Below are 27,082 nucleotides of genomic sequence, written 5' to 3'. Positions count from 1 at the left end.
GTGGGTAAAAAAGGAACACTCAATGCACAGTTGGTGGGAATGCAAACTAGTGCAGCCACTATGGAAAACAGTATGGAGTTTCCAAAAAAATTAGAAATAGAATTACCATATGATCCAGTAATTCCACTACCGGGTATTTACCCAAAGAAAACAAAAACACTAATTTGAGAAGACCTATGCACCCCTATGTTTATAGCAGCATTATTTACAATAGCCAATATATGGGAGCAGCCCAAATGTCCATCAATACATGAATGAACAAAGAAGATGTGAGATACACACACACAATGGAAGACTATTTGGCCATAAAAAAAAAAAAAGAATAAAATCTTGCCATTTGCAACAACATGGATACACCTAAAGGATATAATGTTAAGTGAAACAAGTCAAAGAAAGACAAATACCATATGATTTCACTCCTGTGTTGAATTTAAGAAACAAAACAGATGAATAAACAAAAAGACAAAAAAAAAAAAAAACCCAGACTCTTAAATATATTGAACAAACTGATGGTTGCCAGAGAGGATGTGGAGGGGGTGGGGGAAATGGATAAAGGTGATGAAGATGTGCAAACTTCCAGTTATAAAATTAATAAGTCATGGGCATGAAAAGTACAGCATAAGGAATGCATCCAATAATATTGTGATAATGTTTGGTGACGACGGTGACTCTTACTTATTGTGATAAGCAGTCAGAAATGTATAGAATTGTTGAATCATTATATTGTACATCTAAACCTAGTATAAAACTGCATATTAAAGTATACTTAAATTTTAATAAAATAATTTTAAAAAGAAGAGCAGTTTCACCATTGTCTTGCTAGCTTCTGACTCTGTTCTTTAGTAATTACTCATATTTTGGTTCACTTTTATTTCTAACCAAAATCATTGGAACATTCTCTGTATCCTTAACCCATAACATCTGTTCCCTTGGGTCCTGTAAGTTGTTAAACACAGACAAAGAACATGTAATAGAATATACAGGTTACAATCCTTAGCCACTTATCATACAGAATAATTGTGGTTCCAAATGGGTTTATCTCTGTTATGTGGAGGATTTCAATGTACATTGTTGGCATTCTGTTTCAACTTGCTTGTATTGATGGATACAGACACAGGATATAGGATTCTTGTATTGTTTGGTCATATTTTTCAACACAACATTCTTATACAGCTGAACTATCAAAGCAGATTTCCCCACATCTCCCAAACCTAGGAGTTGAAGTGTGGGAGCTTCCTTTTAGTTAACTAGCATCTGCTCCCATGTCTTGAGAATGCTAAGCTATCTGAGCCCTGATGAGACCACCTCTTATGGCAGAAGCTGAAAACACTTTCCCAATCTCCCCTGTTGCTGGGGCACAGGCAGGTACTCTATATGCTGGCAATCAGGAGCCCTGATGCCAGATTGTGATGTAGGAGTTAATTACGTGAAGAACTATGGCCTGTTGTATCCACCAGTTTCCTGGGGCCATTTCTTCCTCAACTCTTCATTCTCATTTCTTTATACCCTTCAGTAATGACTAGGAATACCAAGACAGCTACTCCTGAACACATCTCTGGCTCAATCTCTGTATTTGTTGCTTCTTTTTCCTCCTGTGCTCCCTGCCACTACCCACGAGCTTGTGGTCAAGCATGGTGTGTTTTGTTTACAGACTGACAGTCATGATAATCCCCTCAAGCTCTGATGACCCCTCTACCTCCTCATCCCTCTGGCTGCAGCTCCCATACTGTCTCCTACTCTGGCTTTGTGGCAACATGATAGTACCTCCAGAAATTACAAGTAGATAGACACGGATATCCTTCCCTCTTTGCACTCTGCACACCCCAGTATTGTTCAATAGATTAACCTTTTAAAAATAACCAGATTTGTTTTCTGCTGTTTATAACTTAGACTAATCATTTGACTTCAATATCTATTTCTACCATCTCAAAATCCAGCTAACATAAGACTTCCTTCATAAGACTCACTTCCAAAGACTCATATCTGCCTGAACCTCATATGGCTTCCCCTCCCCCACTTTCTACAGCAGAAAGGGTAAGAACATAGAAATAGATAAGCCAATACCCACTCCGGATATTTCAGACCTTGAAAACTGTTAATCAGGCATGAATCACATCAAAATATTTACTGTTAGAACTGATATGGATGTTGTAACCAACTATTATTAGTGGCAGAGGCTGCAATCCTATGACACAGTTGCTCCTTCTCATACCTGCATCTCAGTAGCAGATGAAGGACCAAATCAAAGACAATAGAAGAAAAAGATTAACAATAGCACATATTTTAATAAGTACTTTAAAGACCTTTCAACCCTTCCCCTGCAGAGAAAGCAGATCATGTGTTATTCCCGTTTTAGAGGCAAGGTAGAGGATAAGAGACTCCTGCCTCCACCATATTGCTCCCATCATCTAAGGGTATTCAGAAACCCAGAGGAACGGTCTAGCTGAGGTGGAAAGTTGGGAATGAACCAAGGCCTAAGGGACAGATTGAAGCCTTCTCTCAGGGTCTCAGTGTAAGTCTGGATCTCACGCAGTTAAGCCACAGGAAAGGGAAAATTCTCCCAGAGAAGGAAGAGGAGAATTCATAGATAAACTCCTGAGTCCTAGCATTGGTAAAGTTTACCTTCCCACCATCATAATCCAGAGCAACTCCAATCTGCCTTGGACAGTAGGACAGGATCTGGAAAGGCTCAGGGCTAGTGCCTATATACACACCAGCTGAAGACAGCTGCGGAATCCCAGAATCCTTCCTCAGGGCTGAAGTTGAGAAATCCTCTTCTCCCACTGACTCTCTTGCCGCCCACACCAGGCAGAATTTTGGCTGTATTCCATTTTCCTGTGGCCACTCCTCCTCCAACTCTTCATTCTCATTTCCATATCCAGTGGAACTATAACCATCAGTGGAGCCCATTAATCCACCAAGGTCGCTAGTGCCAAACACACCCCTGGCTCCACCCCAGTACTTCACTGTTTCTTCTTCCTCCTCTGCACCCACCATATCCTAGCCGCTTTCACTTTCCAGTACACTTTGCCCCACGCGAAGCCTTTATTGCCCAACACCCCAGGCTCAGGGTCAAATCTTTGACCATGCTGGTATTTGTTCATCCACAAGCCAGTGAATAGCATGCTCTTCCCATTTGGAGACACTGAGAGGTAGCCATTGGCTGTCTGGGAATTCAGGACGATCCTCACTGTGGGGAGAAGAGGATAAAGGTATGGCATCATAAGATATCAAAGGAGCTTTTTCCCTTAGGTTCTGGGGCCCTTCTGGCCATGGTGGGACAATCCTTTCAGGGATCAAGACACAGATTTTATTGGACCTTGTGCTCATACTCTCCAGATGGTGGAGAGAGCCCAGGGAGAGAATTCAAGAGCATGAGCAGTGCGATGAGACTCAGGAGGAAAAGAAGAGAGGGGCTGCTATCATTATAGTCAAGGGACGCTGGGGAAGCGTTTGTGGTTTCAAACTCTGAGACCTCAGAATAAAGAACGTAGTTACATTAGCCACCACAAAGACCTTCCTGTTTAAGGAGCCGATCCATAAGGGAAGCTGCACAGGCAAGCTCTAATTCAGGGTAGCAGAGTTTACTCTGAGGCGAACATCAGCCACTATCCCCTCCAGATACTCACTGGTCTTATACTCCAGATCCCTCCACAATTTTCCTAGAGAGGAAGAAGTAAAGGACAGTAAACAATTCTGATACATCTTCCAGCTCAAATTCTCTTACTGTTGGCTAAAACTATTTGAAAAGCTGGCCAGGCATGATGAAAACCCAAGCCACACAGAGAAGTCAATGCAGGAGACACACCGAGTTATCCAGTCTACAGGGACTCGTTCAAGCACCCATCTGCTGCTCACACCCAGTGCTTCATTATGGAGCCTTTGAGCACGTTCTCTGGGCTTTCACTACATCTTCAACTTCTAGTCCTAAATCACACTACTTCTCCCCACTTGCAAAGAGACTTCTTTGAGATTAATTCTCGAAGTATTAATTTTATTTAATTATCCCAGTATTTTTTGTTTTATTTTTAAATATGATAAAAACACATAAAATAAAATTTACCCTTTAGATTTTAGGTGTACAGTTCAGTAGGGTTATGTATATCTACATTGTTGTACAACCAATTTTCAGAATGGTTTTGTCCTGCAAAACTGAAAGTCTGTACTCATGAAACCACAACGCCTCATTTCCCCTCCTCCTAACCCCCGGCCATCACCCTTCTACTTTCCATTCCTATGGAATTGATTGCTTTAGATAATTCTTCTAAGTAGAATCATACAGTATTTGGCATTTTGTGATGGCCTTCTTTCACTCAGCACAATGTCTCTAAGGTTTATCCATGTATCCATGTTATCCATAGCTTCCCAATATTCTTTGACCTCACTTCTAGATACAAAACACCTTTTCATCAGCTCTGGGACCTACTCTGACTCTACCTTAGTCCAGATAACATCCTTAGACTGCTGTGTGGACAGATCCCCGGGTTTGGACTGACTGACTCTCCCTCCCCAGTGTCCCCACCTGCTGTGAATGGCCTCGACAGAAGCAAGGAGCTATGAGGACTGAAGGCCAGAATCAAACCCTAAGGAAACATTACAGAGAAAGAAAGGGGGTTTTCTGGGCTCAGAGCCCCCCCCCCCTTCACCCATTCCTTTACCATTGAATCCTCTGGTTCTTTTCTCTAAAGAAAGAAGTTTATCTGCAAACTTTTCTGCCCACTTTTTGATTGCAGCACTGATAGGCTTTTCAATCCAGAACTTCTTCCAGGGATACCTGGAAAAAAATAGAGGCACAGAAGGAGCTACCGAAAGAAAGGCAGGATTTCACACATCAGCATGCACACATACACACACCAACAATGCACCACAGGGTGGGGAGCAAAGCTGCACCTCCAGGCGGCCAGCACCACATAAGAATTGAAGAGTACGATGTACACAACTCTGAAGAAAGGGCCATGATCCAAGTACTCTCTACCCACCAATATATCAATTATGTGTGATGTTAAAAGAAGAAAGAAAGTCATTTTCTGCCTTGGAAGGTCATTGAAATATGCTACTAATAGCTCAACTTCTCAAGAAATTACCTGAGGATATATACCAAATAAATTAAAATTAAAATATAACTTTAAATTTTAATTTTAAAAAACCTTTAAATTTGGGAGGGGGGAAAGATGGCAGAGGAGTAACGGACCCTATTTCAACTGGTCCCTGGAATTGAGCTGGATATCTACCAGACCACTCTGAGCACTCATGAAACCAGCCTGAGATGTAAGAAGATCTGGATCTCTACAAACAATATCGCAGGCGGTTGGTTGTGAGGTAAGAAGCAGAGAGCCGCGATTCTGTGGGTATCGGAGGATAAACGGCAGCGGGAGGGTGCCTGGACGTGGGGATCCTACACCGCCGGTGAGTGACAGCCTCGCGCGCTGCGGACGGGCACAGATTTGAAGACCGATAGCGGCAGGAAAGGACTTTAGGGCAGCCCCTGGGGTGGAAAACCAGACCGGCGGGGTCGCGTGCATGCGAACGGCAGCCGCCCGGACAGAAACCCAGAGTGACGGTCCCATGCAAGCAAACTACAGCCTCCCAGATGGAAACCCGGTGCGGTGCGCTGGGGTCCCGCCGGTGAACTGCGGCCCCCTGGGGTGGAAACCCCGAGCGGCGGAGTCGCCCACGCGCGAACTGGGAGCGGCTGGTGGTTTTAGAAGCACAAAGGGCAGAGACATGCCCCGACCTGGAGGCAGGACTGGGACCGCTGCAGAGGGGCGCACAACCCAGGCCGCTGCAGTTTATAGCAGCACGGACAGAAACAGAGACAGTGTGGCCTGGAGAGCTCACTGAAGAACAGACTGAGGTCTCTCTGCTCTGAGGCAGAGGGTTGGAAACTGTCTCTTCTGCTCTGACTCGCGGAAGAGAAGCGGAAAGCCGCCAGGGAAAGGCGCCAGAGAACAAAAGCCCCAAAGACTGCTTCCCATTGAGCCCATCCCCCGCCACAGGGGCACAGGGCAACTCCGCCCAAACAGGGTTGCCTGAGTAACAGCGCGGCAGGCCCCTCCCGCAGAAGACAGGCTGGGAAAACAAGAGGCCAGCAACCCTAAGGTCCCTAGAAAACAGGTGCATCTTGCTTGGGTTCTGGTCAATAATTTGGACTCTATACATTCCCTCAAACACCCATCAACAGAATGACTAGGAGGAGGAGCCCCAAAATAGAAAAGACTCAGAGATTATGACTTATGCTGCAGATTTACAAATGGATGCAGATAAAACCAAGATGTCAGAGATGGAATTCAGGCTAGCAATTGTGAAGACAATGGCTAGAATGGAGAAATCAATTAATGGCAACATAGAGTCTCTAATGGCAGAAATAAAAGGTGAATTGGCAGAACTTAAAAATGCTATCAATGAGATCCAATCCAATCTAGATAATCTAACAGCTAGGGTAACTGAGACAGAAGAGAGAATAAGCGATCTGGAAGACAGTATAATAGATAAAAAGGGAAAAGAGGAGGCCAGGGAAAAACAACTCAGAATCCATGAAAATAGAATCAGAGAAATAAGTGACACCATGAGGCATTCCAATGTCAGAATAATTGGAATCCCGGAGGGAGTGGAGAGAGAGAGAGGACTAGAAGATATATTTGAGCAAATCGTAGCTGAGAACGTCCCTAATCTGGGGAATGAAACAAACATTCGAGTCCTAGAGGCAGAGAGGACCCCTCCTAAGATCAAGGAAAACAGGCCAACACCCCGGCATGTAATAGTAAAACTTGCAAATATTAGAACCAAGGAAACCATCTTAAGGGCAGTTAGGAGGAAGAGATTCCTTATGTACAGAGGGAGGAATATCAGAATAATGTCAGACCTATCCACAGAGACCTGGCAAGCCAGAAAGGCCTGGCAAGACATATTCAGGGTACTAAACGAGAAGAACATGCAGCCAAGAATACTTTATCCGGCAAGGCTTTCATTTAGAATGGATGGAGAGATGCAGAGCTTCCACGACTGGCAGAAGTTGAAAGAATATGTGACCACTAAGCTGGCCCTGCAAGAAATATTAAGGGGGGTTCTATAAAAGGAGAAAGACCCCAAGAGTGATCTACAACAGAAATTTACAGGGACAATCTATAAAAACAACGTCTTCACAGGCAACATGATGACAATTTATTCATATCTTTCAATAATCACTCTCAATGTGAATGGCCTAAACGCTCCCATAAAATGGCACAGGGTTGCAGATTGGATAAAAAGACAGGACCCATCCATATGCTGCCTACAAAGAGACTCATTTTGAACCTAAAGAGACATCCAGACTGAAAGTGAAGGGATGGAGATCCATCTTCCATGCCAGCGGACCTCAAAAGAAAGCTGGGGTAGCAATTCTTATATCAGACAAATTAGATTTTAAACTAAAGTCTGTAATAAGAGACACAGAAGGACACTATATCATTCTTAAAGAGTCTATCCAATGAGAAGATCGAGCAATTGTAAATATCTATGCCCCCAACATGGGAGCAGCCATCTATATAAGCCAACTGTTAACCAAAATAAAGAGTCATATTGATAACAGTACGTTAATTGTAGGAGACCTCAATACTCCACTCTCAGCAATGGACAGATCATCTAAGCAGAAAATCAACAAGGAAACAAGAGCTTTGAATGATACATTGGACCAGATGGACCTCATAGATATTTACAGAACATTCCACCCTAAAACAACAGAATACTCATTCTTCTCGAGCGCACCTGGAACTTTCTCCAGAATAGACCACATACTGGGTCACAAATCAGGTCTCAACCGATACCAAAAGATTGAGATTATTCCCTGCATATTCTCAGACCACAATGCTCTAAAACTGGAACTCAATCACAAGAAAAAATTTGGCAGAAATTCAAACACGTGGAAGCTAAAGACCGCTCTGCTCAAGAATGTTTGGGTCAACCAAGAAATCAAAGAAGACCTTAAACAATTCATGGAAATCAATGAGAACAAAAACACATTGGTCCAAAACCTATGGGATACGGCAAAGGCGGTCCTAAGGGGGAAATACATAGCCATCCAAGCCTCACTCAAAAAAATAGAAAAATCCCGAATTCACCAACTAACTCTACACCTTAAAGAACTAGAGAAAAAGCAACAAACGACGCCTAAGCCACGCATTAGAAGAGAAATAATTAAAATTAGAGCAGAAATCAATGAATTAGAAACCAGAAACACAGTAGATCAGATCAATAAAACTAGAAGCTGATTCTCTGAAAGAATTAATAAGAGATAAACCACTGGCCAGACTTATCCAAAAGAAGAGAAAAAGGACCCAAATTAATAAAATTATGAATGAAAGGGGAGAGATCACGACCAACACCAAGGAAATAGAAACAATTATTAGAAATCATTATCAACAACTATATGCCAATAAACTGAGCAATCTGGATGAAACGGAGGCCTTCCTGGAAACCTATAAGCTGCCAAGACTGAAACAGGAAGAAATTGACAACCTGAATAGGCCAATAACCAGTAACGAGATTGAAGCAGTGATCAAAAACCTCCCAAAAAACAAGAGTTCAGGGCCTGATGGATTCCCTGGGGAATTCTACCAAACATTCAAAGAAGAAATAATACCTATTCTCCTGAAGCTGTTTCAAAAAATAGAAACAGAAGGAAAACTTCCAAACTCATTCTATGAGGCCAGCATTACCTTAATCCCCAAACCAGGCAAAGACCCCATCAAAAAGGAGAATTTCAGACCAATATCCCTGATGAATATGGATTCCAAAATCCTCAACAAAATCCTAGCTAATAGGATCCAACAATACATTAAAAGGACCATCCACCAAGACCAAGTGGGATTTATCCCCGGGATGCAAGGTTGTTCAACATTCGCAAATCAATCAATGTGATAGAACACATTAATAAGAGAAGGGAGAAGAACCATATGGTCCTCTCAATCGATGCAGAAAAAGCATTTGACAAAATACAGCATCCTTTCCTGATTAAAACTCTCCAGAGTATAGGTATAGAGGGAACATTCCTCAAGCTCATAAAATCCATCTATGAAAAACCCACAGCGAATATCATCCTCAGTGGGGAAAAGCTGAGAGCCTTTCCCTTAAGATCAGGAACACGTCAAGGGTGCCCACTCTCACCACTGTTGTTCAACATAGTACTAGAAGTCCTAGCAACAGCAATCAGACAACAAAAAGAAATAAAAGGTATTCCAATTGGCAAAGAAGTCAACTCACTCTTTTCGCAGACGACATGATACTTTACGTGGAAAACCCAAAAGACTCCACCCCCAAATTACTAGAACTCATACAGCAATTCAGTAATGTGGCAGGATACAAAATCAATGCACAGAAGTCAGTTGCTTTCTTATACACTAACAATGCAACTATAGAAAGAGAAATTAAAGAAATGATTCCATTTACAATAGCACCAAAAACCATAAGAACCTCGGAATAAACCTAACCAAAGAGGTAAAGGATCTATACTCTAGGAACTACAGAACACTCATGAAAGAAATTGAAGAAGATACAAAAAGATGGAAAAATATTCCATGCTCACGGATTGGAAGAATAAACATTGTTAAAATGTCTCTGCTACCCAGAGCAATCTATACCTTCAATGCCATCCCGATCAAAATTCCAATGACATTTTTCAAAGTGCTGGAACAAACAATCCTAAAATTTGTATGGAATCAGAAAAGACCCCGAATCGCCAAGATGTTGAAAAAGAAAAACAAAGCTGGGGGCATCACGTTGCCTGATTTCAAGCTATATTACAAAGCAATCATCACCAAGACAGCATGGTACTGGCGGAAAAACAGACATACAGACCAATGGAACAGAATAGAGAACCCAGATATGGACCCTCAACTCTATGGTCAAATAATCTTTGACAAAGCAGGAAAAAACATGCAATGGAAAAAAGACAGTCTCTTCAATAAATGGTGCTGGGAAAATTGGACAGCCACATGCAGAAGAATGAAAATCGACCATTCTCTAACACCATTCACAAAGATAAACTCAAAGTGGATGAAAGACCTCAATGTGAGAAAGGAATCCATCCAAATCCTAGAGGAGAACATAGGCAGTAACCTCTTTGACATCGGCCACAGCAACTTCTTTCAAGATACATCTCCAAAAGCTAGTGAAACAAAAGCAAAAATGAACTTTTGGGACTTCATCAAGATAAAAAGCTTCTGCACAGCAAAGGAAACAGTCAACAAAACCAAGAGGCAACCCACAGGATGGGAGAAGATATTTGCAAATGACACTACAGATAAAGGGCTGGTATCCAAGATCTACAAAGAACTTCTCAAACTCAACACCCAAAAAACAAATAATCAAGTCAAAAAGTGGGCAGAAGAGATGAACAGACACTTCTCTGAAGAAGACATACAAATGGCTAACAGACACATGAAAAAATGTTCATCATCATTAGCCATCAGGGAAATCCAAATCAAAACCACACTAAGATACCACCTTACACCAGTTAGAATGGCAAAAATGGACAGGGAAAGAAACAACAGATGTTGGAGAGGTTGTGGAGAAAGGGGAACCCTCTTACACTGTTGGTGGGAATGCAAGTTGGTACAGCCACTTTGGAAAACAGTGTGGAGGTTCCTCAAAAATTTAAAAATAGAGCCTCCCTGTGACCCAGCAATTGCACTACTGGGTATTTACCCCAAAGACACAGATGTAGTGAAAAGAAGGGGCACCTGCACCCCAATGTTCATAGCAGCAATGTCCACAATAGCCAAACTGTGGAAGGAGCTGAGATGCCCTTCAACAGATGAATGCATAAAGAAGATGTGGTCCATATATACAATGGAATATTACTCAGCCATCAGAAAAGATGAATACCCAACTTTTACATCAACATGGATGGGACTGGAGGAGATTATGCTAAGTGAAATAAGTCAAGCAGAGAAAGTCAATTATCATATGGTTTCACTTATTTGTGGAACATAAGGAATAACATGGAGGACATTAAGAGAAGGAAGGGAAAAATGGGCGGGGGGAATTGGAGGGAGAGATGAACCATGACAGTCTATGGAACTGAGAAACAAACAGGGTTTTAGAGGGGAGGGGGGATTGGTTACCCCGGTGATGGGTATTAAGGAGGGCACTTCTGCATGGAGCACTCGCTGTTATACGAAAACAATGGATCGTGGATCACTAAATCAAAAACTAATGATGTATTGTATGGTGACTAACATAACATAATAAAATTAAAAAAAAAAAAAAACCTTTAAATTTGTCAGATTTTAAACCAAAGACTATAAAAGATGAAGAGGGAAACTATAACATACTTAAAGGGTCTATCCAACAAGAGGCTCTAACAATTGTAAATATTTATGCCCCTAACTTGGGAGCAGCCAATTATATAAACCACTTAATAACAAAATTAAAGAAACACATTGATAATAATGCAATTAGAGTAGGGGACTTAACACCCCACTCACAGCAATGAACAGATCAACTAAGCTGAAGATCAATAAGAAAACAAGGGCTTTGGACACACTGGACCAGATGGACTTCACAGATATATTAGAGCATTCCATTCTACAGCAACACAATACATATTCTTCAAGAGTGCACATGGAACATTCTCCGGAGTAGATCACATACTGGGGCACAAATCTGGTCTCTACTGGTACCGAAAGATTGGAATTATTCCCTGCATATTCTCAGACCACAGTGCTTTGAAACTTGAACTTAATCACAAGAGGAAATTTGGAAAGAACTCAAATACTTGGAGGTTAAAGATCATCCTACTAAAGAATGAATGGGTCAACCAGGAAATTAAAGAAGAATTTAAAAAATTCATGGAAACAAATGAAAATGAAAACACAACTGTTCAGAACCTTTGGGATGCAGCAAAGGTGGTCCTAAAAGGGAAGGATATAACAATGCAAGCCTTTCTCAAGAAATAGGAAAAGTCTCAAAATACACAACCTAACCTTACACCTAAAAGAGATGGAGAAAGAACAGGAAATAAAGCCTAAATCCAGCAGGAGAAGAGAAATAATAAAGATTAAAGCAGAAATCAATGAAATAGAAACCAAAAGAAGAGTAGAATAGATCAACGAAACTAGGAGCTGGTTCTTTGAAAGAATAAGATTGATAAATCCCTAGCCAGACTTATCAAAAAGAAAGGGAAATAATCCAAATAAAAAAAACCATGAACGAAAGAGGAGCAATCACAACCAACACCAAGGAAATACGAACAATTATAAGAACATATTATGAGCAACTATATGCCAACAAATTAAGCAATCTGGAAGAATTGGATTCATTCTTGGAGACTTATAAACTACCAAAACTGAAACAGGAAGAAATAGAAAATCTGAACGGGCACATAACCAGCAAGGAAATTGAAACAGTAATCAAAAACCTTCCAAAAAACAAGAGTCCAGGGCCAGATGGCTTCCCAGGGGAATTCTACCAAACTTTTTTTTTTTTTATGATTTTTTTTATTTATTTGACAGAGAGAGACAGCGAGAGAGGAAACACAAGCAGGGGGAGTGGGAGAGGGAGAAGCAGGCTTCCTGCGGAGCAGGGAGCCTGATGCAGGGCTCGATCCCAGGACCCTGGGATCATGACCTGAGCCAAAGGCAGACGCTTAACGACTGAGCCACCCAGGCGCCCCTCTACCAAACTTTTAAAGAAGAAATAATACCTATTCTACTGAAGCTGTTTCAAAAAATAGAAATGGAAAGAAAACTTCCAAACTCATTCTATGAGGCCAACATTAACTTGATCCCAAAACCAGACAAATACCCCATTAAAAGGAGAATTACAGACCAATATCCCTGATGAACATGGATGCCAAAATACTCAACAAGATACTAACCAACAGGATCCAACAGTACATTAAAAGGATTGTTCACCACAGCCAAGTGGAATTTATTCCTGGGCTGCAAGGTGGTTCAGCATTTGCAAATCAATCAACCTGATACATCACATTAATAAAAGAAAGGACAAGAACCATATGAGCCTCTGAATGGATGCAGAAAAAACATTTGACAAAATACAGCATCCTTTCCTGATTAAAACTCTCCACAGTGTAGGGATAGAGGAAACATACATCAATATCATAAAAGCCATTTACAAAAAGCCCATAGGTAATATCATTCTCAATGAAGGAAAACTGAGCGTTTTTCCCAAAGGTCAGGAATGTGACAGGGATGTCCACTTTTACCACTGTTGTTCAACATAGTACTAGAAATCCTGGCCTCAGAAATCAGACAACAAAAAGAAATAAAAGGCATCCAAATTGGCAAAGAAGTCAAACAGTCACTCTTTGCAGATGACATGAAACTCTATGTGGAAAACCCAAAAGACTCCACCCCAAAATTGCTAAATCTCATACAGGAATTCAGCAGCGTGGCAGAACATATAATGAATGCACAGAAGTCAGTTTCATTTCTATATACTAACAATAAGACTGAAGAAAGAGAAATTAAAGAATCGATTCCATTTACAGTTGCACCAAAAGCCATAAGATAACTAGGAGTAAACCTAACCAAAGAAGTAAAGGATCTGTATTCTGAAAACTACAGAACACTCATAAAAGAATTTGAGGCAGACACAAAGAGATGGAAAAACATTCCATGCTCATGGACTGGAAGAACAAATATTGTTAAAATGTCTATGCTGCCCAGAGCAATCTACACATTCAATGCAATTCCTATCAAAATACCATCAACTTTTTTTTCACAGAACTGGAACAAATAACCCTATAATTTGTATGGAACCAGAAAAGACCACAAATAGCCAAAGGAATGTTGAAAAAGAAAAACAAAATGGGTGGCATCACAATGCCAAAATTCAAGCTATGTTACAAAGCTGTACTCATCAAAACAGTATGGTGCTGGCACAAAAACAGATACATAGATCAATGGAACCCCAGAAATGGACTCTCAACTTTATGGTCAACTAATCTTCAACAAAGCAGGAAAGAATATCCAATGGAAAAATGACAGTCTCTTCAATAGAAGGTGCTGGGAAAATTGGACAGCCACATGCAAAAGAATGAAACTGGACCATTTTCTTACACCATACAAAAAAATAGACTCAAAATGGATGAAAGACCTAAATGTGAGACAGGAATCCATCAAAATCCTAGAGGAGAACACAGGCAGCAACCTCTGTGACCTCAGCCACAGCAACTTCTTGCTAGACACGTCTCCAAAGACAAGGGAAGCAAAGGCAAAAATGAACTATTGGGACTTCATCAAAATAAAAAGCTTTTGCACAGAAAAGGAAACAGTCAACCAAACTAAAAGGCAACCTATGGAATGGGAGAAGATATTAGCATGTGACATATCAGATAAAGTGTTAGTATCCAAGATCTATAAATAACTTATCAAATTCAACACACAAAAACAAAGAATCCAATCAAGAAATGGGCAGAAGACATGAACAGACACTTCTCTAAAGAAGACATACAAACGGCCAACAGACACATGAAAAAATGCTCTACATCACTTGCCATCAGGGTAATACAAATCAAAACTACAATGAGATATCACCTCACACCAGTTAGAATGGCAAAATTAACAAGGCAGGGAACAAGTGTTGGCAAGGATGTGGAGAAAGGGTAATCCTCTTATACTGTAGGTGGGAATGCAAGCCGGTACAGCCACTCTGGAAAACAGTATGGAAGTTCCTCAAGAATTTAAAAATTGAGCTACCCTAGGACCCAGCAATTGCACTACCAGGTATTTACCCCAAAGATACAGATGTAGTGAAAAGAAGGGGCACCTGCACCCCAATGTTCATAGCAGCAATGTCCACAATAGCCAAACATGGAAAGAGCTGAGATGTCCATCAACAGATGAATGGATAAAGAAGATGTGGTTCATATAAACAATGGAGTATTACTCAGCCATCAGAAAGGATGAAATCTTACCATTTACACTGATGTGGATAGAACTGGACGGTATTGGGGCACATGAGTGGCTCAGTCGTTAAGCATCTGCCTTCGGCTCAGGTCATGATTCCCAGGGTCTTAGGATCAAGCCCCGCATCGGACTCCCTGCTCAGCGGGGAATCTGCTTCTCCCTCTCCCACTCCCCCGGCTGTGTTCCCTCTCTTTGCTGTATCTCTCTTGCTGTATCTCTCGCTGTCAAATAAATAAAATCTTAAAAAACAAAACAAAAAAACTGGACGGTATTATGCTGAGCGAAATAAGTTAATCAGAGAAAGACAATTATATGGTTTCACTCATATGGTAGAATTTAAGAAACAAAACAGTGGATCATAGGATAAAGGAGGGATAAAATAAGATGAAATCAGAGAGGGAGACAAACCGTAAGAGACTCTTAACTATAGGAAATAAACTGAGGGTTGCTGGAGGGGAAGTAGATGGGGGCATGAGGTAACTGGGTGATGGGCATTAAGGAGGGCACGTGATGTGATGAGCACTGGGTATTTTTTTTAAAGATTTTATTTATTTGACACAGAGAGAGAGAGCACAAGCAGGGGGAGCAGCAGGCAGAAGAAGGAGTAGCAAGCTCCTCACTGAGCAGAGAGCTTGATGTGAGGCTGGATCCCAGGACCCCAGGATCATGACCTGAGATGAAGCAGACGCTTAACCGACTGAGCCATCCAGGTGTCCCAACACTGGGTACTATATGCAATTAATGAATTACTGAACTCTATATCTTAAACTAATGATACACTATATGTTAACTAATTGAATTTAAATAAAATAAGTTAAAAAAAAGCCAAAAAAAATTAAGAAGATTTAAGGAATATATATATTTATATATATATGAGCTTTATTTATTTATTTATATATGAGCTTTAAATTTAGCTGAGCAGAGATACATAACCTAAATACAAAATGAAAGAAATATGAAGTCTTAATCTTATTATCAGAAAGGATTGAATTCAAGTCAGAAAGATATTAAATAAGACAACAAAGTATTTTATGTTACTAAGAATATTATAATCCACAATTGAAAAACAACTTCCATTCAACATCCCACAGGGAGAAAAAGCATCAAAATATAGAAAAGCAAAAACTATCAGAATAAAAAATGGGTAAGAATTGATTGCTAGTAGGAATCTTGGGCTGACCTGTCTTAGTCCATGACATCTCAAGAAGTAAAAAAAATATATATGTATTAATACAAAACACCTTAATAACAAAATTACTAAGGGAAACCTCATGGAGATATATCAAATCCTATTCCAAGGACATTTGAGTGTTTGTAATGGTTACAAAAATTTACAACATATAAACACAGAATGCCTTGATAAAATGCAAAAGGTAGAAAGATCAACAACTTAATCTGATCACAATATTTAAAATCTATGAAACACAAACTATTAGGGAAAAACAAACCCAGCACCACTGACAAATATCCTCTTTCTTAAACAAATTTTATGCTAAAGAGCAAACCAAGGTCAGAATTTCAAAATACCTAGAAAACAACAGTAGTGAAAGTACTATACACTCAAAATTATGGTATTCATCAAAAGCAGGGCTAATAGAAAAAAAAATTAAATATAGGGGGGAAAAAGGCAGGTAAGTAGAGGAGACAAAAGTAGAAATACACCAAGTAAGAAATGAAAAATATTCAGATATAAAAAGGAAATTAAATTTAAGAACATTATTTTGAACAACTATGCAAACGCTTTTGAAAATGTAAACATGGGGCACCTGGATGGCTTAGTCGTTAAGCATCTGCCTTCGGCTCAGGTCATGATCCCGGGGTCCTGGGATCGAGCCCCACATCGGGCTCCCTGCTCAGCGGGAAGTCTGCTTCTCCCTCTTCCACTCCCCCTGCTTGTGTTCCCTCTCTCACTGTCTCTCTCTGTCAAATAAATAAATAAAATCTTTAAAAAAAAAAAAAGAAAATGTAAACAAAAATGGTGACATTCCAGAATACATAAATACTAAATTTTCCAATTAAAAATAGAGTGGAAAAAAAATGAGGGGACACCTGGGTGGCTCAGTTGGTTAAGTGTCCAACTCTTGGTTTGGGCTCAGGTCCTGAGTTCACGGTGGTGAGATCAATCCCCGAATCAGGCTCTGAGCTCAGCAGGAAGTCTGCTTGAGATCCTCTCTCTCCCTCTCCCCCTCCCCCCGCTTGTGCTCTCTCTCTTAAAAAAAAAAAAAGAGTGGATTTATTGAAATAAAAATTTTATGTTCCTTATAAAGAGACATAAAAATAATATTCCTAGGTATCTTATCGTTATTGGTGCAATTGTAAATGAATAAATTCCTTGATTTCTCTTTCAGCTGCTTCCTTATTGGTGTATATAAATGTAATAGATTTCTCTACCTCAATTTTGTATCCTGCGATGTTATTGAGTTACTGTATTGTACTCCTGAAACTAATATTACACTGTATGTTAACTAACTCAAATTCAAATAAAAACTTAAAAAACTATAAAACAAATAGGTAAAAAAAGATTCAAGTGTTTGTAGTTAGTGTAGAAGCATATGGGAAAGGATGTATGCTTAATGACTTGAAACTACACTGTGTGTAATGCATCTTTCAGATAACATCCTTTTCATGATTATATAAAAAATAATAACAAAGTAAATAAAAATAACACATAAAGGATGAGAGTTAAAGGATAGAGAAAGAAATACCATGCAGATACTAATCAAAAGAAAGCTAAAATAACTTTACTAGTATCAGACAAAATGCTTCAGGGCAAGACCTGTTACCCTCATTTCTTATGTAATTGTTCATCCCTAATGTGTGTGTCCTGTGTCCCCAGCTAGCCTTCTCGTCACCCTCATGTCTGCCCAGTGTGTGGGCTACAGTACATGCTCTAGATGCCAACAGTCTTACACATCTCCAGGTACCAACTGTGTAGTATCAAATTCTTGCCTTTTATTCGAAGCTTCTGCATCTTCTGTGGGTATGAGTGAAAGCTGTCAGCGTAAGTGTCTGGCACACACTGCAGGAGAAGTAATTGCCCGTAAGGTCCATGTTAGTGTCCTCCTACAGAATGTCGGGGAAACTGTGGCCAGGAGTGACAGCTGGGATCCAGGCAGGAATGGGAAGAAAGAAAGGAAATTGTGGGAAAAAATGGGTGACTGGCATTAAGGAGGGCACGTGGTGTGATGAGCACTGGGTGTTACATACAGATAATGAATCATTGAACTCTGCATCTGAAACCAATGATGTACTATATGTTGGCTAATTGAATTAAAAAAAAAAAAGAAATGTGGATCCTAAATTTTCTCTAATACTCCTCCAGATCTCCTCCCACTTCATTTCTATCTCATGCCGCTACGGTCCTAACACAAGTTCCATGACAGTAAACTTTATAGAAATTCCAGTCATTCCATGGAACACCTTTCAACTTGAGTAGAAGAACTCTCTTGGAACTATCTTTTTTCTACCCTAGTCAAATTTCAATAATTTGGGAAAAAGAAAACAAAGGGCCACCTAAGTAGTTTAAAAAAAAAGCCAGGCAGCTCTTACCTGCTTACTAGGTCACTGGGGTCCTGGAAAGGAAGAGAAAACAGACACATCATGGATAGAAGGATCCAGGAGCCGCCACATTTCCCTACTGTGTGTGCATCAGGGACTGGGTGCACAACAAAACCAGGCCAAGATTTATTCTGACAGGCCTAGACCTGGGCCGCCCCGCGGAGGGTATCCGTTTCTACCCACACATGCTCCCCCTCCGTTCCTCCATCTAAGTCCCAGTCTGTTCCATCCAGGGAACCTTCCCTGATCTATCAAGAGTTCCTTCAAGGTCTCAGCCTAGGTTGGAAAGCCTCAGCTCAGCTGGCCCCATCGTATCTATCTCATCCTCCCTGTAACATCCGCCCCGGAAATGTGGCTCCCTGAAGTCTGTGTGCTCGTCCTGTCTTCCACACAACCTGCACCCACCTTGTGACTACCATACTCATTTGTCTAATTCTCACCAGTGCACCTCACCACGGTTAGCTCCTCTTTTCTGTTAATCCAAATCTTTGCATTTTTTTCAAGGCCAACATTAAGCACCAAGCCTTCCCTCACTACACCTTGGTCTTTTCCAGACTTCCTGTGGCCTCCAGTCTGACCATAAGATTTAACACTTGATTATTTGTTGTAATTACAAATGTGCAGATTTTACTATCTCATTGTACAGGCTGTGCATGTTACTATCCCCTGCCCACTGAAATTTGGGACCTAATCCTATTGGTTGGCTGACTAAGGCTTATCAACGACCTCAATAAATGAGAATAAGACTTTTCTCTTTCGCTTTTTTAAAAAGATTTTATTTATTTGTCAGAGAGAGAACAAGCGGGGGGAGCAGAAGGCAAAGAAGCAGCTCCCCCCGATCAGGGAGCCCAATAGGGGACTCGATCCCGGGACCCTGGGATCATGACCTGAGCCGAAGGCAGATGCTCAACTGACTGAGCCACCCAGGCATTCCAAAGCTTTTCTCTCTTGACTCCTGGTCCAAATCTCGTGCTAATGGAGGGGCTACACTGCCGCTTAGAGCAAGAGGATTTGGATATAGTTTAGTTGGTTCCTCACCTGCAAAAGCTCAACTGCTGGCTGCTAAGCCTTTTTTTCCAACTCAGAAATCAGGGTCCCAAGTCGGAAGACTTCCTCAGAGCCCTTGGTGACATGGCTGTTCCTCCCTTCAGCAAGCTCTTGCTCGATCCCTTCCAGCAGCTCCAACAGGCACTGCTTTCTTTCTCTCAAGAACTGGTGGCCCTGCCTGTGGTTCTGGAATTTTGTCTACAGGAAAAGCAGAAAGAGAAAGGGGCTTCTTCTGAGAGTCTCGGAGGCAACAGGACATGTGTGAGATCTTCTGGGGAGGAGTTCACAACAGGGATCCCTTGGGTCACCCTCCTCCCCTCTCCTCAATACCCCCCACTCTGCCACCCACACATGTCAGAGACTTTGCTCACCAGCAGGGCCTCAAGCTCATCTTCTCCTGTAGACTGAAATTTCTCAATCCTATCCCTGTCTCCCTTCAGAATCTTCAGTTGGTTTAAAATTTTACCCTGTGGAATTAACAGGGATATGGTCAAGGTGAACATGAAAATGCCCTCACTATGAAAAGAGAGGTTCAAAGTGATTCCAGTGTGAAACCGACACGCTTGACCTTTAGTAGCATAATAATTGTCATGTATAATAGTTTCCATTCTAGTTAACAAGAAACAAAGTCAATGCTATGCTAGTTTAGAATGGTTTCTAAGAACTGAGATACAAGTTTATTATCATTAATACTAAAATGTATGGTGTAGTTCTTATTTATATTTATAATCTCTTTCCATCAGAAATATAATTTATATTTTAATTAATAACTTAGAAATAAAAGAGAAAATCAAAACAAAAAATGAAGGAAAGCATATATAATAAATCCAAATTGAGAAAATGACTAAGTTGGTTTTAAGATTTCTGTCAGTCAAGGAGAAAAGAGAAACAATTAATTGCTTAATTCTTCCTTAGCAGATGGAAGGAAACATACTAGCACCTCAGAGGAAATAATATCTTCCCTGAGATTAAGCTCTGAAGGAAATTTATACAGGACAAAATATCCTCAGAACTATTTTGACAGCTATGTGCTAGAGTACACACAGTTTGAAGCTGGATGCCAGGCAGCTGTCAAGAGTGCTGGAGTCCTACGCTGCTAGCGGAGACCTGTTCCGAATGCCTCGGAAGACAGACAATCACGGCAACAGGACAGACTATTATAAAAAGATATGGGAACAAACCAGTTCTACTACCAAAATTCGAAGGGTAACGCTTTACCAAGAACTTCCACCTCACACTTGTTGGGATGGCTACTATTTAAAAAACAAGAGATAACAAGTCTTGATGACAATATGAAGAAGAGAACTCCTGATGGACATGTTGCCTGATGTGGCCATCATGGAAAACATTGCAGATGTGCCTTAAACAGTTAAAAATAGAACTACCAAATGATCCAGCAATCCTACTTAAAAATATTTACCCAAAGGAATTGAAGTCAGGATCTCAAAAGGATATGTGCACTCCTCTGTTCATTACAGCATTACCCAACTGCCCATCAACAGATGAATGGATAAAAAAAATGTGGTATTTACAATCAATGGAATATTCCTCAGCCTTACAAAAGAAGGAAATCCTGCAGGACATTATGCTAGGTGAAATAAGCCAGACACCAAAAGAAATACTGCATAATCTTACTTGTATGTGGAATCTAAAATAGTCAAACTCATAGAAGCAGAGAGGACAATGGTGGTTGCCCACAGATGGAGGGGAGGGAAACGGGGACATGGTGGTCAAAGGATTCATAGTTTCAGTTATGCGAGATAAATAAGTTCTGGAGATACTTTATGCGGCATAGTACCTACAGCTAACAATACTGTATTGTATACTTAAAACTTGCTAAGAGGATTGATCGTACCTTATATGAAGTGTTCTTACTATGCACACACACACATATAATGATAAGAGGGTGGGAGGAAACTTTGGGAGGTCAGGGATGGGTCTCTGGCCTTGATGATAGTGATGGTTTCACAGGAGTGTACTTACCTCCAAACTCAGTGACATGTCTACATTAAACATGTCAATCATACTTCAATATAATGTTTTACAAAAAAAAAGAATTTGGACCTTGTCCTGAAGGCACTGTAGTAAAACGTTTCTGGCTATGAGGATGAAGCTAGGGCCCAGCAGATTTCTTACCCGATAAGGCTGTGCAGCCTTCTCCAGGAGAACAGCAGGATGATGCCTGTGCTCCCAGACCTTCCAGCACATCACACACAGTATTTGCTGGTCATCCTTGCGGTAATAATGGAGCTTCTCCAAATGTAGCCCACACAGCTTCTCTGCATTTTGCTCAAGTGGTCTGTCCTCTCTGGGTGGTCTCTCCTCATCTACCTTCATCCTCCAGATGTTTTCCACTAGGCTGGCCATCTGCCACACATGGTGAATATTCTCTTTCTTAAAGATGGCCTTGCAGAGAGAACAATGCAATGGCTGCCTAGTAGATTCACATGCCCAAATGATGCAGTGATAGCAGAAGACAGGACCACAGTTGATGGCTACAGGTCTCTCAAGTAGTCGAGGCAGATAGAGCAGAGCACCTCACCCTCCAGCTCTCTCAGAGGGGAGGCAGCAGCCATGACAGCAGGGCCCAGACCCTGCACAGAGCTCCTTCTCAAGGCAAGCAATCACCTTCTAAGAAGACATGAAGGACAAAAGAAATTGTGAGTGTAATCAACATCAAGAGAGAACCTGTAGAAAAGTTTTTATGTTTAGTCTGTCCCCAACATGTATTTAAGTGGGGTATTCTAGAAGACTGTGGGGAAGTAAATCCCCAGTGAAGTCTAAGGAATTTGCTTCACTCTTAGTAGATAAGCTCAGTAAAAAATATTTGCTGTAAATAATTCAATAGTAGAAAATAAGAACTATAAAAATGTAGGGCTGTATCTCAAAACTCATTGAGCACATGAAAGTTAGATTATTAGAAGGCACTAGGTCTGTTATTCATATCCTGCCTAGGAAATCTCATCATCATGGTTTAAACTAATGGTTTTCAACCATGTTTTGAAACATAAGAAATACATTCACATCCCAATTTAAAATACTTGCATATGCACCCACACACATACACACACACAAATGTAAGTCTTGATAAATACATTTATTCTTTATTATATATAATACATTCTGATTTTTTATTAGTCATTTTTTCATGCTTTGATATGTTTCATTGGAGCAAAATCTCAACAAAGGGTTGCTTTTTACTTATAGAATTTGTGTGGGGACTATCCAAACCACTTGGACCCAAGTGAGAATAACCACTCAGCCTGTTTAAATATTTTTAGCTAGCATACAAAAAAGTTTCACATTTATAAAAATCCCACTATGGTAAATGACAAACTCATCCCTTAATTAAATATAAAAACAGCTTCAAAAATACACAATTTAGACTGGTTTAATTTTGAAATGTAATCCAATAAGACTAAAAACTAAACATTTCAGGTCCTGTACCAAGTAATAAAATATTCAAAGGCCTTCAGGATCCTTTGACTGATTTACATCAATAAAAGAACCTATTTTTGATGTGGTAAAAGAAACGTGTTCATCTCCAGTTCCAATCCCCAGCTGCTGTCAGCCAACCCTTTTGGCTCTTCCGTCATGCTCTTGTGTACATCAGCCTCTTTCTGATCATGACCTCGTCTTTGCAATTGCTAAACCTGGAAGTATTTTCAGCACCTTGGAGACAGTCTTTGAGATGCTAGTCCACTGTCTTCCCAGTATTGGCCTCTGAAGTAAATTCCTTTCTCCTTTCACCACCACTCAGTTGTCTGCCTTTTGTCAGTGATGAGCCGCTGGGAACCCCAGAGCCAGGTGCTCTTGGAGCCCTGCAAGCCGGCTACAACTTCAACTGCTACCATCTCAAGGAAACTTTCCCTGACTCCTACACCATTGCACTCTTGGAGCTACCTCTTCAGAGCAGGTCTTGTTCGTGTTCCTAGACACGTGGCCTTATATATACTGCCTGAATGAATACAAGGGTTGAATGCGGAGTCTGAAAGTTACTGGTCCTGGAAGATTTTAAGCATCTATTGGACCACCTCATGGTGGGATATTCTTTAAAATGTTCAAGTATCGGGGAGCTTGGGTGGCTCAGTCAGTTGGGCGTGTGACTCTTGATTTTGGCTCAGGTCATGATCTCAGGGTTGTGAGATTGAGCCTGAGTCAGGCTCGGTGCTCAGCGGAGAGTCTGCTTGAGATTCTCTCTCTCTCCCTCTCCCTTTGCCCCTCCCCCTCTAAATAAAATAAAATAAAATGAAATAAAATGCTCAAGTATGATGTCAAGTAAACTAGATAGCCTTTAAGGTCTTTTCCAGTGCACTGACTATAGGATTCTGATTACTATACGTTGAAGTTTTCAGTATCATCCAACCAAAACTCGAACTCCAGAAACTCGTGTCCAAACTTGTCCTTTTGCCCTATGTAGTAGCACTGATACAAATCGCTGGCCATGGCCATTTTTGTCCCCACAAACCCCACTGAAGGCTCAGCCAACATGCCATCAGCTGCCTTATTACACCCAACTTTTCAATGCTGGCCATAACCCACAAAATTGGTGTCATGATACAAGGTATTGCAACATACACTTTGAAAAACACTGATTTAAACTACAACAACTCTATCACTAACCCCGAACTCTACCCAGAAATGCAACTCTAGGGAGTTACAAAGGCCTACTGTATGACCACCTGAAGGTACTGAAAAAGATGTACCATATAAACACTAACCAAAAGAAAGCTGGAGTAGCTACATTAGTATCAGATAAACTAGATTTCAGAACAAGATATACTGTAAGAGAAAAAGAGAATTATTACATAATGATAAAGTGGTCAATTTTCTTTCCTTTTTTAAAGATTTTATTTATTTATTTATTTAATTGACAGAGAGAGAGGGACAGGGTGAGGGGGAACACAAGCAGGGGGAGTGGGAGAAGGAGAAGCAGACTTCCGGCTGAGCAGGGAGCCTGATGCGGGGCTCAATCTCAAGACCCCAGGATCATGACCTGAGCCAAAGGCAGTCGCTTAACTGACTGAGCCACCCAGGCACCCCGAAGTGGTCAATTTTCTAAGACCCTTTCCAAATAAGCGTGCATCAGAGCTGCAAAACACATAGAGCAAAAAACCCCACAGAACTGACATGAGAAACAGACAAACCCACAATGATGTTGGACACTTTGACCCCTCAAAAATTGAAAAAAAAAAAAAAAGACAGACTGCCAGTAAGGATAAAGAAGACCTGAAAAACTGTCAGCTAACTTGACCTAGTGAGATTTATAAAATACTCTTCCCAACAAAAGCAGAATACACATTCTTTTCAAGTGCATATGGAATATTTATACAAAGGGACCATATTCTAAGCCATAAAACAAACCTTAACCAATGTAAAAGAACTGACATTGTATAAAGTATGTTCTTGGAACATAATGGAATTAAATTAGAAATAGATAATTGAAAAATATTGGAAAATCTCCAAACATTTGGAAATTAAACAACACACTTTTAAGATTTATTTATTTATTTGAGAGAGAACACAAACAGGAGGGGCAGGGAGGGAGAGAGAATCTCAAGCAGACTCCACACTGAGCACTGAGCCCAACATGGGGCTCGATTTCAGCACCCTGAGGTCATGACTTGAGCCAAAACCAAGGGCCAGACACTTAATCAACTGTGCCACCAGGTGCCCTGAAACAACACACTTTTAAATAAACCATGAGTTAACAAGATAAACACGAGGTCACTGGTTGTGATGAGCACTGGGTGTTATATGCAACTAATGATTCATTGAACACTACATCAAAAACTGATGATGTACTGTACAGTGGCTAACTGAACATAATAAAAAAAAGAAAGGGGGGGAAATAAATAAATACTGGTGGGAAAAAAAAGAAAAACATGAGGGAAATTAGAAAGAATTTTGAAGTGAAGGTAAATAAAAACATATAAACATTTGTGAAATGCAATTAAAGCATGTTTATATTAGATAAAGAATGTCCTCTAATCAATTATTGAAGATTTCACTTGGGGAAATGGAAAAAAGAAAAGCAAATGAAACCCAAAACAAGTAAAAGGGAAATATACAGATAAAAACTGAGATCTAAAGCAATCTTAAAATTTGTATGGAATCACAGAAGACCCCAAATAGCCAAAGCAATCTTGAAAAAGAAAACCAAAGCTAGGGGCATCACAATACCTGACTTCAACCTCTACTACAAAGTGGTGATCATCAAGACAGTATGGTCCTGGCACAAAAACAGACACATAGATCAATGGAACAGAATAGAGAGCCCAGAAATGGACCTTCAACTCTATGGTCAACTAATCTTTGACAAAGCAGGAAAGAATGTCCAATGGAAAAAAGACAGTCTCTTTAACAAATGGTGTTGGGAAAATTGGACAGCCACATGCAGAATAAAGAAACTGGACCATTTTCTTACAACATATACAAAGATAAACTCAAAATGGATGAAAGACCTCAATGTGATGCAGGAATCCATCAAAATCCTAGAGGAGAACACAGGCAGCAACCTCTGTGACCTTGGCTGCTGCAAATTCTTGCTAGACACGTCTCCAAATACAAGGGAAGCAAAGGCAAAAATAAACTAGTGGGACTTCCTCAAGATAAAAGGCTTCTGCACAGCAAAGGAAACAATCAACAAAACTACAAGGCAGACTACAGAATGGGAGAAGATTCTGCATTGATCTCAACCAAGTGATATCCACAAACAACAATGACAACAAACATTATAGTTAACACCATACTTAATGATGAAAGACTAAATCATTTTCCCCCTGAAGTAAAGAAAAGGGCAAAGATGTCCATTGTTATCACTCTTTTTCAGCCTCAAATTAGACATCATAGCTAGTGCAAGGAGGCAAGAAAAATAGTCCTACAGGTTGGAAATAAATAGTACTGTCTTATTCATATGTAACATGATTGTCTACACAGAAAATGCTGACAGTGATATTAGCATCATGGTGGCATAAAATACCCTAGTTCTCCCCCCTCCCCCATTTCAACAACAATTCAGAATCCTTCTATGAGTAAAAGTGCCTCTTTGGGAGTTGGATCCAATAACAAATTCTAAGGGACCCAGGAGGAGCCTTGCCCATGTGTGCATTGGGTAATAGGCAGACAGACCTTCACGTGGGTTCTGGAACTGGCAGGAGCCTGTGAACCCCTCCAGCCGCTCTCAGCTGTGGTCTGGGAGCACCTGGATAGCATTGACTTGAACAGACACCTACAGATGAGAGAGATTTTATGGAAGTCCAGGTTTCCAGAGGAGAAATTCCAGGACTCCACTGGAGCTACACACACACACACACACACACACACACACAGGCTTGGACATACAGGAGTGGGTAAGAAGAACAGCGTGACTTTGCCAGGATGACCCCTCCCAAGGTGGCAGAACTTAGAGCTAAACTAGCCAGCCAACTGTCTCTCCCATGGAGAAGGAAGAGCAGTGGGACAGTGCAGAGCTTCTCTAGTTGTGCAGGATGATGCTAAAGAAACTTATTCCCCTCCTGCAGTATCCAGAATGTTAGATCAGGAGCTCCATGCCTAGGTAGGTAGGAGAT

The 27,082-nt window shown here is 40.7% G+C and overlaps 1 pseudogene; it reads right to left on the bottom strand.

Moving 5' to 3' along the window:
* Nucleotides 1–2,393: 2,393 nt before the first annotated feature.
* On the bottom strand, nt 2,394–22,087 carry LOC123837335 (tripartite motif-containing protein 26-like; annotated as a pseudogene).
* Between the last annotated feature and the right edge of the window lie 4,995 nt (nt 22,088–27,082).

Source organism: Mirounga angustirostris, unplaced genomic scaffold (assembly GCF_029215605.1).
Source record: "Mirounga angustirostris isolate CCGP_5_RB_7025 unplaced genomic scaffold, mMirAng1.0.hap1 SCAF_8, whole genome shotgun sequence".
Taxonomy (NCBI): Eukaryota; Metazoa; Chordata; class Mammalia; order Carnivora; family Phocidae; genus Mirounga; species Mirounga angustirostris.
The sequence above is the reverse complement of the archived record's forward strand: the minus strand, read 5'-3'. Positions and strand labels throughout refer to the sequence as shown.